Here is a 10,102-nt window from a genome sequence, read left to right as displayed (position 1 = left end):
GAACCAGCTTAATCAAATTGTATGTGCTTGAAAAACTTGGTCTTGGGTGTTGCAGAATGCTTAAATAGAAACAAGCATTCTTATACAGTGTGTTAAAGAGAAAGAGAGCAAGAGAAACCACACATTTCCAGCAAGTTGATCGCAGCTGGGTTTCCTGCCGCATGCATTGCCACTCTAGCAGAAGTGCAGAACTCATGTGTTCCTTCTCTCTTAGTGCAGATGTTACTGATACAGACACATTATTTAACACTTTAACAGAAAGTGTTGGAAAAAACCACAGGAAACTGCATATTAGACTACCTTTATACACACAAGTCAGATGAATAGCTTTGGGGGTGTTCCATTTACAATGAGTTTGACGGTTTAAAAAAAATTATTACATTACAAGATAATCATATAGTTGCACATCAAAAATATAATACAAAAACCTACTGTTTTGTTTAAAACGACATTTAGCTAATGCTGTAGGCTACCAAAATACAATATTGGGTTGTGCAAGACGATCTCCAACAGATAATTAGTGACAGTATTTATTTATTAAATGTTATTTTTTTTTCTATCAACCCAATTGAAAGTGTTATATTTCGCACTGTGATACAGTGCTGTTACATTGCCTTTTTCAAGGGGCGGAGACAATGGTTCCGCTCGTCCTCGTGAGTGGGTGGTGTGCCAGGCAGAGCTTCGAGACGCGGCCACACGGGTACGCGCATGCAGGTAGCGGACTAACAGTTGAGTACTGGGTGATTCGAGATGTTTTGGTGACAATTCAGCTGCGGGTGGTTCGACTTTTCTTCGTTGCCGGACAGCGAAACAGCGAGACTACGGTAAAGTAATTTGGTCTTCCTCTAGTTTTATTTCAAAGTTGCAACGACCAGTAATAGGCCTATATGTGTGAAGTTTGACAGTTGCAGCACACTCCGGGAGCGCTGACACAATAAGATGCTCGTTTGAGCTGTTCGCGTGTATGTTTCATGATAGCTACTAACGTGTTATTTTAAAGACATGTGAAAAACTGCTGATTTAATGAGGGGCGTAAATGCGTCAAATTAGTTTTGTAGACAAGTGTGCGTACGTAGCTACTGTTTAAAATTAACTTTAAATATTAATGTTGGCCAGGATAGTGATTATTGAAGAGAAGAGCAATAAAATAGCTAAAATATATTATGAAGAATACAAGGTTTACAAGACGATTGGTCGTTACGTAATCCCCATACTTCCAAGTAGCCTATGTTGTTTTATAATTTTGATATTATTCTAGCAGTAAGGTTATCTACTGTTATGTGGAAATCAGTTATATTAGAGAATTGAAAAAAAGTGGGTGTGTCCAAATACACACATAGGTTATATATATATAGGCTATCATCCAAACAAGGGAATGTAGAACTCATTTGGAATATGTAGCCTAGAACAGAAGCCCTTTTCCACTGCAGTTTCCAATTTCCCTATTTCTAAAAATAAAATGTTATCTTAATATCAACTCTTAAATTACAAACAAAATTGTGCAAATCGTTTCATTTTGTTTTACTTGTACATACTCTGTGTCCAGTTGTGAATCAGTGCAGTCTTCCCCAAACCTTACAGTATATTCATAAAGTATAAAAGCACTGGGCCACGGCATAATAGCACATAACACAAAGAGACCATCTATCGAGGGAATGAGACTGAAGCTCAATGTTTATTCATAAAACAACTTCCCTTTGTCACAACAGACAAATCAGCTTTCAGTCTTTAAATGGCTAGTTGTATTTCTGTCTTTCTTCCTTGTAATGTCTGTTTTGATCTAGCCATGTTTGCATGAACCCTGAGGCCTGTGTTTCAAGGTTAGGGGGGAAACAGGAGATCAGTTTCCAACAGATAATTGTTATCTTGATATTACAGATGCTGTTTGACAGAGTATGATAGGGAGTGGAGGGCAGATGAAATATGACGGGTTCAACAGTACCGACTATGTAAAGGATTATTTAATCATTTTGAAAAAAGATGCTATCAAAAAAAAAAAACCTGCAAATTTGAATTTCACTTTTAATTTCAATGAGTTTCATAGTTGGGTTTGTACCTCTTTTGCTTTAACGACAGCAGCATGAATTAAATAAACCTGATGATCATGTTCTCCGACATGATTTGAGAACAATCCAGAGAGAATCTTGAAAATTTTGTGGACTTTTGGACCCTGAATATAAAAAGTTTTTGCTTTCTGATAAACTTTGAAATATTAACTCCCTTTAATTGAAGTATCTCTATGCAAAGAAAGGATCTAATTTGCTCTAATGAATTCTGCGTCTCTTTGTCTCATTCATTATATTCTGTCTCTTTCTCTTTCATAGTCAAATTAAGTCTGTTTAATCCACAAAACCGAAACAAAACAGCTCTCCTCTTCACAAACTTCACTAATTATATGTCATTAAAAAAAGAGAACAGACAGTGTTTCTGTAACACGTACAGTCAGGGAATAAATTATGTTTCCAATTAGCACATGTGGCTCAATTTGCACTTTATTTCATGTGAAGTTGTTGCTTTTTGAACATGCATCATCGGGTCTCCTCTGTCTCGGTTTAGGCAAAGATAACTGAGCACTGTGGAAGTGACAGAGCACATTAACATGACTGACAGATCAGCTCTCACATCTAATTGCTGCTCATCTGAGAAATGGTTTTTCACAAGGCCAGAGGGGAGAGGGAGGGACGGACGACGTCAAACGACTTGTCTCAGGGTGTGGCTCAGTGTAATCTAGACAAATTGAAAATAGATGACATCGAAAACTATGTCGGAGTAGGACACTGCAAACCAGCACATGGATGGTCTAACACAGCATGTTCAGTATAAGGCCAAAAACATTACAGAAGATTTAACTGACATAATTACACCGTGAAACAAATTTTCATAAAAGTTTTGTTTTTAGTTTTGATGTTTCATTATGGAGTTTGACATACTGAATACAAAACTAACATATCATTAACAGTGCTCATGAAAAATAAAAAATATGTTGACAGTTTATACATGCTAATTTGTTATTAATCGTGCATAAAAATTACATGGTACATGCATAATACACTTTAACATAAACAGTTACCAAAAGTGAGTCTTCCGAAATTCAGAAGTGCGCGTTTGATGATTTTTGTCTTTTATGACTAGTCCCACAATGTTCTGGAATGTTCCAGAAAGCACTTGAATATTACAGAATGTTACGGAAACCTCTAGAATGTTCCCATGCAAAAGCAATAAAGCTTTAAAAAACACGCAAAATTAGTACAAAAAACATTCCTGTATTACGCCAATGTTTCACAATTAATGATAGAAGCTCTAAAATTGATCTGACCTAAATATTTACTAAAATATTGATGCTACGTGAAAATAAATAGTACATGACTTAAATATTTACTAAAATATTTATGTTAATTTTTTTTTGTTAGTTTGTGTTAATGTTTAATGGAGTGTATATGTGTGTGTGTGTGTATATATATATATATATATATATATATATATATATATATATATTATATATATATATATATATATATATATATATATATATATATATATATATATATATATATATATATATAATCCAAGAAGCATGATGAGATGCGCATGCATTTCTTTGAAAGAACACACAGTATTTATGAAGAAAATGAACATCAGCTTGATTATTGTTAGTACAGTCGTGGGGTTAAAACACCTTTGTTTACTATGAGATAATATCGCATACACTGATACAGTACTCTTCTTAATCATTTAAAGCAATAATAAGCATGAGAGAATGAAGTTCTCAATGCCTGTAATTACAGCAAAGAAAGAGGGAGATGCCGAAGCCGATCAATACTAGCTGCACATCATTATCATTATCATTAGCAGTTCTGTAAGAAAATAACCTACGTATTATGAGGAATTATATTGTCCATAGACTTTTGTGATAAAAGAACCTGAGCCTGATGTACTTAATGAAAACATTTAGCAAAAAATTATCTTTATGAAAGAGATAAAATGATATTGAAAAATAAAATGCAATGAACTGCTACACTCTTAGAAATAAAGGTACAGAACTGTCACCTGGTACTAATTAAGTACTCATATGTATAATTTAGGGGTAAATAGGGTACAAATCAAGTACCTTTCAGATCTTGTACATTAGGGTACAGTACAGCCAGTGACAGTAAAAAAAACAAAAACAGTCATATTTTATTTTTATTTACAAGACTTCAGAGTGAAAAAAAAATAACAAGTGTGATATGTCCCCTTGACTGCTGTTTACAGAAGTTACCCCTTTGTTAAATAATATGCATTATTATAGATATTGTGAAACTTAAGGAGATAGTTCACCAAAAATAACAGTTTAGTAAACCGTTTAAAAGAAAAGTCAGACTATTCGCACTATTCACATATGGATGATGGGTTGTTAAGTTTCAAAAATGACAAAAAAAAGTCTATAAAAGTACTAGAACAATAGTCCACTGCAGCAGATTAGATCATTTTTAGTGAATAAGGATAAGTAAGTGTATGATATAGGAAACTTTAAACATCACCTATGAACCTGTGTTCGACTAAGGGTTAAAAGTTAATGAATGGTTAAAGTTTGTGTTTACTTCTAAGTTCTTCTTATAGGGAGCCAAAGCCACATTTCTTGTTTACCCATGTGTTTTCTCTTGTACAGTCACAATCTCAAATGGAGGATGGGCAAGGACATGCATCATACTGTAGTAATTAAATATAATTTAATCTGCATTTCCTCCTCTGCTGTTTGTGCAGCTCTCCTTCCTCCAGATCTTAATGGAAATGATCCTGATTACCAGCATCCCTTCCTTTCCTCTTCTCTCTGAAAAGCCCAATTCAGAGGAGAACAGAGAGGAAACATTTTCTTAAAGAATAACTTCAATGCAGATATAACGGGGGGAGTTTTATGTTTATGATGGAAAGACTTAAAGGGTTAGTTCTCACCAAGAAAAGATTAAAATTAGTAAACAATGACTTAAAATATATCTGTTTCCCACTCAAAAGGTATCATCCGACTTCACAAGACCTGGAATATACACTAGGGCACATTCATGTGGACTACATCTATGGTCTTCCATTCATTCTAGTTTGTTAATTTTCACCTGTTTCTGTGTTTTCTTTAGTTGGAAGTGTGATGGACTCTTGAAACGAGTTAAACAAGTGTCTCAACATCCTCAGATCACAGACAGTGTATTATAGTAAGATGTGACCTCTTCTTTCACAATTATGGATTAATAATACATTAATTGCCTGCTTTATTTATTTCTATATTTTTTACACCTATTTAAACCTTTTTTTTGTGTGAGGGGTCAAAACTTGAAACAGGAAAAGTACTGAGTAGCTTTTTTTGAACCAACTTGCTCCACTTTAGTAAAAGCACACTTTTGCAATGCATACCGTTGTCACTAGCCTGCTAACCACAGCCGCTTGCTTTTGCTTACCTAGAACATCAGCAGGTGTTCGCCCTCTCTAACAAGCCTGAGGTTAACATGTTTACTCTTCATTTTCTTCATTTTATCACCCTGGTTTCTCAAACATGGAACCTTTTTGTATCTCTTCCCATTTATGACAGCTTGACCCTCCCCTTCATTCAGCCTCTCTGTATTTCACCATGGAGGCCAGAGGAAAGTATGACTTTAATGCCACAGCAGAAGATGAGCTCAGCTTCCGGAAAGGAGACATTCTGAAGGTGAGTGATCGAGTACTCAAATGCACAATCACTTAGTTTTGCATTGACCACCACATGGAAAATGTTAAAGATACTAGCAAAAAAAAATTGAAAGTAAAAACAAGGAAACGTTAAAAGCAAGTATTTGTGCTTCTAAGACAAGTCCAGCCATATTTCTTGGAAACATCGCAGAAAGAAAGAAAAATTATAATTTACCTTTTTTGAGGGCTTAAGAAATGGGATTTTATTCCTTTTAACAAATATTACTTTAAACAGATCCTGGGATCTCAAGACGAATGGTTCAAAGCAGAGCTACATGGTCACGAGGGCTTCATACCTAAAAACTATGTTGATATGCAAATGCTGAGGTGAGCTTATGCTTGTGATATTTATGTTTATTTGTTTTTTACCATATGCAAAAAACTTGTGAGCATGTAGTAGTTAATATTGTGGGCTATTGTAAATAGATAAAGACAGAGCAAGAGAGAGAGTGAAAGACCGAAATAAGCACACAAGTGTATTTGGATTCCAAATGTTCTGAGCTGGTACAAAGAGAACGCCAGTCGTGGCTCGGCTGAGGAGATTCTCATGTCCCGAGAGGTGGGCGCTTTCCTGATCCGTGGCAGCCAGAGTTCCCCTGGAGACTTCTCCATCTCAGTCAGGTAACAAAAGTGAGGAGAGAATGGGATTAGTGGATTTATATTAGGATTGCAGATTTTAATTTTGCCTGTGCGATTGCTTAAAGGCATATTTCACCCATTTACACACCATCATGTCCTTCTAAACCTGTATGACTTTCTTAGTTCTGTGCAACATTGTCATATAATAGAAGTCAATGGTAACCAAAAATGCTTGGTTATCTATATTTTACAAAATATCTTCTTTTGTGTTCTGCAGAAGATAAAATATAAAAACACAAAATGAGATAAGGTCACAGTCTTGTTAGGCTAGTGTTAGTATTTCAGCTGGCCCATGAAGGTCACCCTTAAAATGCTGTGAATCTGTAATCCCACAAATTGTCATGTCAGTCTTTTTAAGCCATGAGGCTGAAAGATCCTCATAGACTAGAGCCTCACACCTGAGCCATCTCGGTCCACACACACTGAATCTGGCCTATGGAAACACTCCATTAATAATGCATCAATAACATCCATCTTATTACAGCGGTGAGACAGTCCATTTGTTTCAGCCATCCTCTCATAAATCACCTATACAGTAGGTCCAAACTGAATGCACTGTGTAAGACTGAGAGAGAGAGAATAAGCGAGGGTTCCCTCTAGTGCAGAAAGTGGGTTGTGCAAGCGTCTGTTAGTGGAAATTCATTAAAAATTGCTGGACATTAATATGTCCTGAGGGCTGATAATCAAACTTGAATAAGTTCAAAGCTTCTGCTAAATGATTGCATAGCTTTTTATAAGTGAGAGTATTTTTTATATATCAGCCCACCATAGGAGACTGAAATAAGAGTGAACAGTTTTGTTTTTCTGACGTTCATTTATTTATATCTCACTTTCTTTTGTTTTTTTCCACTGCTCACAGACACGATTGTGATGTACAGCATTTTAAAGTTATGAAGGATAAATCGGGCCAGTACTACTTGTGGACGGAGAAGTTTACGTCCCTAAACAAGCTTGTAGAGTTCTACAAGACCACCTCCATATCCAAGCAGAGGGAGATCTTCCTTAGGGACGGAAGTGGAAATGAGCCACGAGCACCTCCACCTGTAAATAATCTCTAGATTTAAATCCAAAAATACAGTTTGCTCTTAATCTTCTAGGTTACTGTTTATATAATCTCAATTTAAACTGAACTCCATGAAGACACACCTAATCATTAAACCTTCTTTTTGCTAAACTCATTTATCTGCTGATTTCTCTGGTTTTTCAAGAGACAGCTGATGTAAGAAAATCAAAAAGTAAGGCTCTGTGGTGAAAATTTTAATTTCAAATGTAAGATTTTTTCAGTGTACTGTGAGCCGATTCTGTCAAACATGGCTTTTAAATGTGAATGAAGCTGAGAGTATGTGTACAGGAGATTAATAATATTAATAAAATCAATAAATGGTCCTCATTTTCAGTTAAGGAGTCAACCCGAAGTTCGGCCTTCCCCAGGTGGTGGTTATGGCAGTCCCTCAGCCTCATCACAAAACCGCAACACAACCGATCAGACTCACAACCAGAAGGTACAAGCATGTCAACAGTCATATTCAAGCCCATCTGTGCATGCATTTAAAACTGAAAAACCTTGTTGAATTATTGAAAAGCTGTCATTCATATTGAAGTACATTAGCCTCTATTCCATTCAACTAACCAGCTGTTCCTACAGTCTTGCAAAAACTGATTATTAAAACACATTAAAACTAATTATTTTGAATATAAAATATTGTGTAAAATATAATATAAAATATGTATTGCATTTAATTTTCAAATATATATATATATATATATATATATATATATATATATATATATATATATATATATATATATATATATATATATATATATATATATATTGTGTTGTTTTGCAATTAAATTGCAAATATTGTAATTGTAAATATTGTGATTGTATGGCAAGGAAAAGGAATTGATAAATACAACCGTGCTCTTTTCTCAGAGTAAGAGAGGAAGTATTGAGGAAAAAACTAACACTGTTGGACACCAAGGGAGGAACAGCCCAGCCCCTCGGCGAACCTCTGAAACTTTGCCTGCTCCGGTATGACACCAGAAATTCTCAGAAAGTCTCATGAGCTGTCAAGAGTGTCATCACACAAGACTGCATTCAAGTCTTGTGTGAACGTCTTCTTTTTTTTTTAAAGGTGATGTGTGTAATATTTTTCGAGTTTAAAATACTTTACTATTCTATTTTATGGTGCGTTAAAGCCAAGACTGGAAAGATTGTATTTACAAGTTGATCACACATGAGCGCCACCACAAACTCGTAATTATGAATGGGAAACTGAATTTTCTGAATCTATGTTGCATCTACAAAATACGATAATATTGTACAATTACAATAGAATATATAACGATTCAGTTTACAGCAACTTCATAAATTGAATAAAAACAGAAAAAAGCAAAAACACACTGAAGCACATTCTTTATTCATTATTTTGTAGATGTAGAGTTTAAAAAAAAATCTTGTTACCTTTTATGTAGAAAAGGTACATCGCCATCTTGCTCCGACCAAAGTGACTTGAATGCACCTGACATCACAATTACGACTTGCCAACACAAAAATATGAACTTGCCAAGAGACTTGAACACACCATTTATATGCTGAGACAACTAACCAATGGCATGAGTATGGGGGCTGAACTAATGGTTTGTTCAGGCAATACAATGTGAGGCTGTTCGAGAAATTTGTTTGTAAACTTTTTTTTATTTGCACAGAAATTACACACTGCACCTTTAAATGGCTATACATGGTTATTTATTTACTACTATTTATTGGTAGTCTATTCATATAAATTAGTAAAATCAGTAAAATAAAGATTTTATTTTCATGTCCTCAGTATTAAAAAAATAACATAGGAACAAGCCATTTAGGAACATTAAGGAACAAAATTCAGAAGGATGTTAGTACCTTTTATTATACTGACCATTTATTGTGTGTGTGTGTGTGTGTGTGTGTTTTAGAGGTCAACTATACAGGTGAGAGCAATATATGACTTCACAGCAGAGGAAGATGACGAGTTGGGCCAGTTCTGGTGAAATCATTGAAGTACTGGACCGTTCTGATGCGTCATGGTGGAAAGGTCGATTGCGCGGCAGGACTGGTCTGTTCCCTGCCAATTACACAGAACCGATGTGAAGTCTTCTGATTGCTCAGAGGTGTGGAATCAGTATGCTAAGAGTCAAATCCATCATTCTCTTACCAAATGCCTGTCAATAACGTATGGACTGGTCGATTATTTTCAAATTACTTTTTATAAAACTGGCTGCAGAACTGTTTAGGAGAAGTGAGAAAAAGACTCATGAAGCTCTTTGTTGCTTCTCCTTTTTATATACATAACCTTTTTTTTTTTTTCTTCTTCAATTTCACAAATATGGTACGAAGAATGAACTATAACATCTCCCTTATGTGTCAAATTCTCCTAATGACTAGATATTTCTCTTATATGATCTACTGAATTATACAGTGCATAGCCCATACAATGACCCTTCAGTTCATGTTTATATTTTAAGATCTTCAGTAGGACACACTAAGACAAGATACAGTGTTACAGTAAGCAAAGATTTTATGTTACTGTACCAATTTTTGTATTACAAAGAGACGTTTTTAACAAATGTTGGTTGTCAAAATAGACCCATGGCACAGGCAGAAGAGGTATGATTATTTTTTTGTTATACAAGATGGAAAATACGGATGGCAAATATGACAATAACAGCGGTAAATGACTTGAATAAATCTTTCTGCTTTCAAATATAAGTCAAGTGATATTTA

The 10,102-nt window shown here is 35.0% G+C and overlaps 1 pseudogene; it reads left to right on the top strand.

Moving 5' to 3' along the window:
- The first annotated feature begins 627 nt into the window (after nt 1-627).
- Nucleotides 628-10,082, top strand: LOC109107275 (annotated as a pseudogene).
- The last annotated feature ends 20 nt before the right edge of the window (nt 10,083-10,102 follow it).

This window comes from Cyprinus carpio, chromosome A3, assembly GCF_018340385.1.
Source record: "Cyprinus carpio isolate SPL01 chromosome A3, ASM1834038v1, whole genome shotgun sequence".
Classification (NCBI taxonomy): domain Eukaryota; kingdom Metazoa; phylum Chordata; class Actinopteri; order Cypriniformes; family Cyprinidae; genus Cyprinus; species Cyprinus carpio.
The sequence above is the reverse complement of the archived record's forward strand: the minus strand, read 5'-3'. Positions and strand labels throughout refer to the sequence as shown.